The 7,031-nt window shown below is 33.2% G+C and overlaps 1 non-coding gene across 1 annotated transcript; it reads left to right on the forward strand.

The window, feature by feature from the left end:
• Positions 1–2,099: 2,099 nt before the first annotated feature.
• LOC129071879 (U6 spliceosomal RNA) lies at positions 2,100–2,202 on the forward strand. Its single transcript, XR_008529304.1, has one exon. It is a non-coding gene; the product is annotated as a U6 spliceosomal RNA (small nuclear RNA).
• The last annotated feature ends 4,829 nt before the right edge of the window (positions 2,203–7,031 follow it).

Consider the following 7,031-nt stretch of genomic DNA (forward strand, 5'->3'; position numbering starts at 1 on the left):
GTCTTTTTCCCCAGTACCTGCATTGCTCAGGCGAAGTGCCCACCTCTACTTTCTACAGCCAAGACACAAGCACACCAAGACAAGGTTATCACATGAAAGAGATTACTTTTTTGGCTGTGAACTTCCATGAGAGTTTGTGAGACATGACTGTTCCCCTTGCAGATGGTTGGGAAAGTCAGAGTCTATTCTGTAGACCCAGCACTTGCTGCAGCTGGACCACCAACATTAGGTTAAAGAAGAACAAAAAGAGACTTTGTCCTCATTTCCCAACTATTACTTCCATCCAGCTATAGCCAAGACCTTGTTTTTCAAGAATAGCTTGGCCCAACAATAAAACTAATACATGGGTCTCACTTGATATCTTAGTGTCTATTTCCCTATTATTTAGAGAACCAAAGAGTGGAAATGGGTATGTTAATGCAGTTTACACTCAGATTCCCCCATACTCATCCAAACCTCAACAAATCATTGTGAATATTAAAGGAGATATCATGGGTAATAACATCTGCATTCCTTATACATTAGTTTAATCTTTAATTTTGAACAGGATTTCCACTTGTTTTCCTTTTATGGCATAGTTTCTGCATGTAAGGTACATAGTGACATGTTGGGCATGTAGAGTGCTCAATGAAGTTTGTTTTTACTAATTGACTGGCTTTTAGATGCTCATAAGACTCAAGACTGGTGTCTTCCCTAGCAATATAAAGGATTCACTTTGTCCTGTTTATTTTATTATTTTTTGCTTTGGCTTTTACTTCATCTATGACATAATTTTACCTTTATAAATCCTCTAATTAAAAATATTTTACCAACATGTTAATTTATTTCTTACATACAATATGACAGGTTTCAATCCTGATCAATGCTTTCTGTGCAATTAAATACATATTTTATACATGCTATATAAATAAATATATATCATTTCTTTTATCCAGTATTTTTAAAAATTACCAGCATTTGAATAGATAAGACCCCTTTACATAATTTTGCTTTTTAAATATTTGACTTTTTATTAGTTTTTTAAAATAAATAATGCATTCATATGGTTCAAATATCAAAACTCTGCAACAACCATATATTAATTCTGGCTCCTATCCTTGTTCCCCACCCACTCTTACACCCTATCTGTCCCCAACAAGCAACTGTATCATTTGTGCACCCTTCTAGTGTTTCTTTTTTTTAATTTTTTAATTTTTAAATTATAGTTAGCATACGATATTCTATTAGTTTCAGGTGTACATCCCCATAGTTAGACATTTACTATTACTTATACAGTGCTCACCCCAACAAATCTAGTACCCATCTGACACCTTATATAATTATTACAATATTATTGACGATATTTTCTATGCTGTACTTTACATCCTCATGACTATTTTGTAACTACCAGTTTGTACTTATAAATCCCTTCACCTTTTTCACCCATCTCCTCACCTCCTCTCACCTGCCAACTGTCAAAATGTTTTCTATGAGTCTGTTTCTGTTCTGCTTGTTTGTTTATTTTATTTTTTAGATTCCACATGCAAGGGAATTATATGGCATTTGTCTTTCTCTGTCTTATTCCACTCAGCACAATACCCTCTAGGCCCATCCATGTTGGCATGATTTCATTCTTTTTTATTGCTGAGTCATATTCCACTGTATATATGGCTATTTCTTCTTTATCCATTCATCTGTTGGTAGACACTTAGGTTGCTTTCATAACTTGTTTATTATAAATAATGCTTCAATGAACATATGAATGTACACAGGGGTGGGTAAAAATAGATTTACAGTTTGTAAGGAAAAAAACATGCAGGTTATGATTATCACAAAACTTTATTAACTCAAAAGAATGTCACAATGGCACAGTGCACTTACATACAATCTTGTAAGTGCCATTGTGACATTCTTTTGAGTTAATAAAGTTTTATGATAATCATAACCTGCATGTCTTTTTTCCATATAAACAAATGTAAATCTATTTTTTCCTACCACCTAATATCTTTTGATTTTGTGAAATAGATTTCTTTGTATAAATACAAATACTCAGAAGGGGAATTGCTGGTCTTCCTTTGTCTCTTGATATAGCCTTTGTTTTAAAGTCTATATTGTTATGCATGCTTTGGCAGCACATATGTTAAAATTGGAACAATAGAGAGAAGGTTAGCATGGCCCTTTCACAAGGAAAGCAAAATAAAATAAAATAAAATAGAGTTTATTTGTCTGGTATAAATATTGCTACCACAGCTTTTTTTGTTTATTTCCATTTTCATGAAATAATTTTTATATCACTTTACTTTCAGTTTCTGTGTATCTTTCAATCTGAAGTGAGTCTCTTGTAGACATGATATATAAAGGTTTGGTTTTCTTATCTATTCAGCCACCATATGTCTTTTGACTAGAGTATTTAATCTATTTACATTTTAAGTAATTGTGGAGATAAGAAAATAAGACTCAGTCCTGTCCAGTGTGGCTCAGTTGGTTAGAACATTATCCCATAACCAAAGGTTTGTGGGTTCAATTCTCCATCTGGACACATACTTGAGTTGGGGGTTCTATCCCTGATCCTGGTGGGTATGATTTCCAGTCTGGGCACATAGAGGGGCAACCAATCAATGCTTCTCTCTCACATCAATGTTTCTCACCCTCCTTTCCTATCTCCCTTCCTCCCTTTCTAATAGCAATTTTTTTAAATAAAAGTCCTTGGGTGAAGATTTTAAAAAATTAAACAAAAATAATGAAAGAAAAGAAGACCCATACATATGTTGTACACAAGAGAAGCACCTCAGAATGAAAAATGCACACAGACTAAAAGTAAAGGGATGGAAATAGATATTTCATTTCAAAGGGAAAGGAAAAAAGCTGGAGTAGCAATATTATGTCTGACAAAATAGACTTTAAAACAAAGGCTATAATAATGGGCAAATATGGACATTACATGATAAAGGGAGCAATGCAACAAGAGGATATAACCCATGTAACCATATATGCACCAAACACAGAAACACCTAAATATGTCAAGCAAACCTTGATGGACATAAAGGGAGGGATCAACAGTAATACAGTCTTAGTAAGAGATTGTAACACACCATTTACATCAATAGATACATATTCTAGACAGAAAATCAATAAAGAGACAAAAGTCTCAAGTGACACACTAAATAATATGGATTTAGTTGATATCTTCAAAGCATTTCACTCCAAAGCATCATGATATACATTTTTTTCAAGTACACATGGGATATATTCTAGGATAGACTACATGTTAGACACAAAACAAGTCTCAATATATTTAAGAAGACTGAAATCACGAAGTGTCTTCTCTGACCATAATGGTATAAAACTAGAAATAAATCACAAGAAAAGCTGAAAAACACACAAAGACATAGAAGGTAAATAAAATATTACTAAACAATAAATAGGTTAACACTGAGATCAAAAAAAAAATCAAAAGATACCTTGAAACAAATAAAAATGAGATCCAAAATCTATGGGACACAACAAAAGCAGTTCTATGAGGGAAATTTATAGCATTACATGCTTACCTACAGACACACAAAAAAACTCAAATAATAAATTTAACTTTACACTTAAAACAACTAGAAAAAGAACAATAAATAGAGCCAAAAAAGAGTAGATATAAGGAAATAATAAAGATCAGAGAAGAAATAAACAAAACAGAGTCTAAATTAACAATACAAAGAGCAATGAAATCAAGATTAGTCCCTTAAAAAGAAACAAGATTGACGAAACTTTAACCAGACTTACCAAGAAAAAAAGACAGAAGACCCAAAGAAATACAATCAGAAATGAAAAAGTAGAAATAATAACTGTTACCAAAGAAATACAAAGAATTGTAAGAAAATATTACAAACAACTATATGCCAACAAATTGGACAATCTGTATGAAATGGATAAATTACTAGGAACACACAATCTTCCAAAACTGAATCAAGAACAGAGAATCTGAACAGACCAAGTACACTAATGAAATAGAAAAAAAAAAAAAAAAAAACTTCTAACAAACAAAAGCCCTGGACCAAATTGTTTCACAGGTGAATTTTACCAGTCATTACAAGGAGAACTAACACCTATCCTTCAACTATTCCAAAAAATTCAGGAGAAAGGAAGACTCCCAAGCTCATTTTATGAGGCCAGTGTTTATGAGGCCTAATTCTAAAACCAAACAAAGGCGCTACAAAGAAAGAAAATTATAGGCCAGTATACCTGATAAGCATAAATGATAAAATCCTCAAAAAATACAGCAAATCGGATCCAGCAATATATTAAAAAGACCATACATCATGATCAAGTGAGATTTATTCCAGGGATCCAAGGTTGGTACAATATCTGCAAATAAATGTGATACACCACGTACACAAAATGAAGGGTTAAAAACCATATGAATATATCAATAGATGAAAAAAAAGCATTTGATAAAGTCCAGCACCAATTTATGATTTTTAAAAATCTCAGCGAAGGAGGAAAGAGGAAGTGTACCTCAACATAGTAACGGCTGTATACGACAAATCCACAGACAACATCATACTTGATGGGCAAAAACTACAAGCATTTTTCCCTTAACATTGGGGACAAGACAGGGATGTCTGCTCTTGACACTCTTACTCAACACAGTTCTGGAAGTCCTAGCTACAGCAACCAGACAATAAATGAAAGAAAAGGCATTCAATTTAGAAATGAAGGAGTAAAACTGTCATTATTTGCAAATGACAAAACACTGTATATAAAAACCATAAAGATTCCACTGAAAAACTATTAAAACTGATAAATGGATTTAGTAAAGTAGCAAGAAACAAATTATAGTAATTGTTCATAGATATATATTTATTGCTACTTTATTTTTCATATATTTTTATCTTTTCCTCTTCTTCCTCTTCTTAAACAGTCAAACATTTCTTATAATACTGGTTTGGTGGTGATAAACTCCTTTAGCTTTTTTTTTTTTTGCCTAGGAGGCTCTTTATATGTCCTTCCATTCTACATGATAGCTTTGCTCGGTGAAGTAATCTTGGCTTTAAATCTTTGTTTTCCATTATTTTGAATATCTTGTGGCAATCCTTCTAGCCTGCAAAGTTTCTTTTGAGAAATCAGCTGACATTCCTTATGGGAGCTCCCTTGTAGATAACTAAATGCTTTTCTCTTGCTACTTTTAAGATTCTCTCTTTGTCTTTAACCTTTTGCATTTTAACTATCATGTGTCTTGGTGTGGGCCTCTTTGGATTCATCTTGTTTGAAATTCTCTGCACTTCCTAAACTTGCATGACAATTTCTTTCACCAGGTTAGGGAAGTTTTCCATCTCTATTTTTTCAAATAATTTTTCAATTGCTGTATCTTCTTCATGTGGCATCCCCATGATATGAATATTGTTATGCTTAGAGTTGTCCCAGGGGTTCCTTATACTATACTCATTTGGGGGAAGGGATTCTTTTTCTTTTCTTTATTTCTTTTTCTTCTTTTATTTTATGTTCTGTTTGGGTGTTTTCTGCTTTTTTCTCTTCCAAATCACTAATTTTATCCTCTGCTTCATCTACTCTATTATTGATTTCCTATAAGGTATTCTTCATTTGAGACTTTTTTCTATATTTTCTACCTTAATTTTTATGTTTCCTATCTCTTTGTTGAACTTCTCACTATGTTCCTCTACTCTTCCCCAAATTCATTAAGCATACTTATAAACAGCAGTTTAACTTATATCTGGTACATTGCTTGTCTCCACTTTGTTTTAGTTTTGGGGGTTTTTTTTCTGGAGTTTAGTTTTGTTCTTTCATTTTGGACATATTTCTTTGTCTCATTTTGGCTGCTTCCCTGTGTTTGTTTTTATGTATTAGGTAGAGCTACTACATCTCTCCATCTTGGTAACGTGGCCTAATAAAGTAGGTGTCCTATAGGGCACAATGGCACAGCCTTCTGTCACCTGAGCTGTGGGTTCCAGGTGAAACCTTCCCGTGGGCTGTGTTCACCATCCTGTTGTAGCTGAGTCTTGATTCCTGTTGACAGGTCACTGGGAGGAATTTAACCCTAGGCTGATTGGCTATGAGGACTATCCAAGACCACTGTGGAGGATCTGCTCTGCAGGAGCCAACACCGCAGAGCAGAACTCACTTTAGCAGAGCTCAGGTACCCACCACGTAGCCCACAGCAAAGATATATCTCCCAATTTTTATCCATTATTCAGTCATAGTAAGGAATTGTAACACACCATATCTAGGATAGACTACATGTGGGTGTAGAACCAACCCATTCCATGTCTTGGCCCCTTCTACCAGTATCAATGGCTTCTCTTTTATATCCCTTGTTATAGATTTCAGGTGGTCCTGAATAATGTTTGTTCTGTAGTTTATTTGTTATTTTGATGTGGTTGTGGGAGGTTCCAAGTATAGTGTTTACCTATGCTGCCATCTTGACCAGAAACCTTAATTCTGCTTTTAAAATTAACACATTCATTAGTAACTTATCTTTTCAACTTTCTTAAGTATTCTTTGAGTGTATTTTTTATTTGTTTTCATTTCATTTGTTTCTCTTTCTTTCTTGAAAACATCTGAGTTTGCAGGTTGAATTTTTATTCTCTAACATCACCTGTAACAATCACAGTTTTAGTCTTATTGTATTCACCTCTTCATTCTTTCCTCTAAATAACTTTTGCCTCAAAATAAACAAAACAGATTTCACAGATGAAGGAACTAAAGTTCAGAGATAAAATAACTGGCTTGAAATCTTACTAGTAGTAAGTACCAGAACAGCTTTTAAAATAAAATTTTTACTTATGATTTTAACTCCATTGCTTTTTCTACCCCACTAAATGCTCTTAGCTATACACATACTTGATTCTCTCAGGGGTCACCTGGGTTTATTATCATATTTGGAATGTGTTATAATAGATAAGTTCAACATTATTATTTATAAAAATATTATGTTAAATTTATTTATTGAATAGTTGACTACTTTATACAGGCAGTGAATCCCAGTTATGAATTCTGGAAGAGAGATATCTTTATGTATATAGATATACAAATACAGATATAAATAT

This window comes from Pteronotus mesoamericanus, unplaced genomic scaffold (genome assembly GCF_021234165.1).
Source record: "Pteronotus mesoamericanus isolate MK-2021 breed Mesoamerican mustached bat unplaced genomic scaffold, CSHL_Meso_final contig_27, whole genome shotgun sequence".
NCBI classification, from domain to species: Eukaryota; Metazoa; Chordata; class Mammalia; order Chiroptera; family Mormoopidae; genus Pteronotus; species Pteronotus mesoamericanus.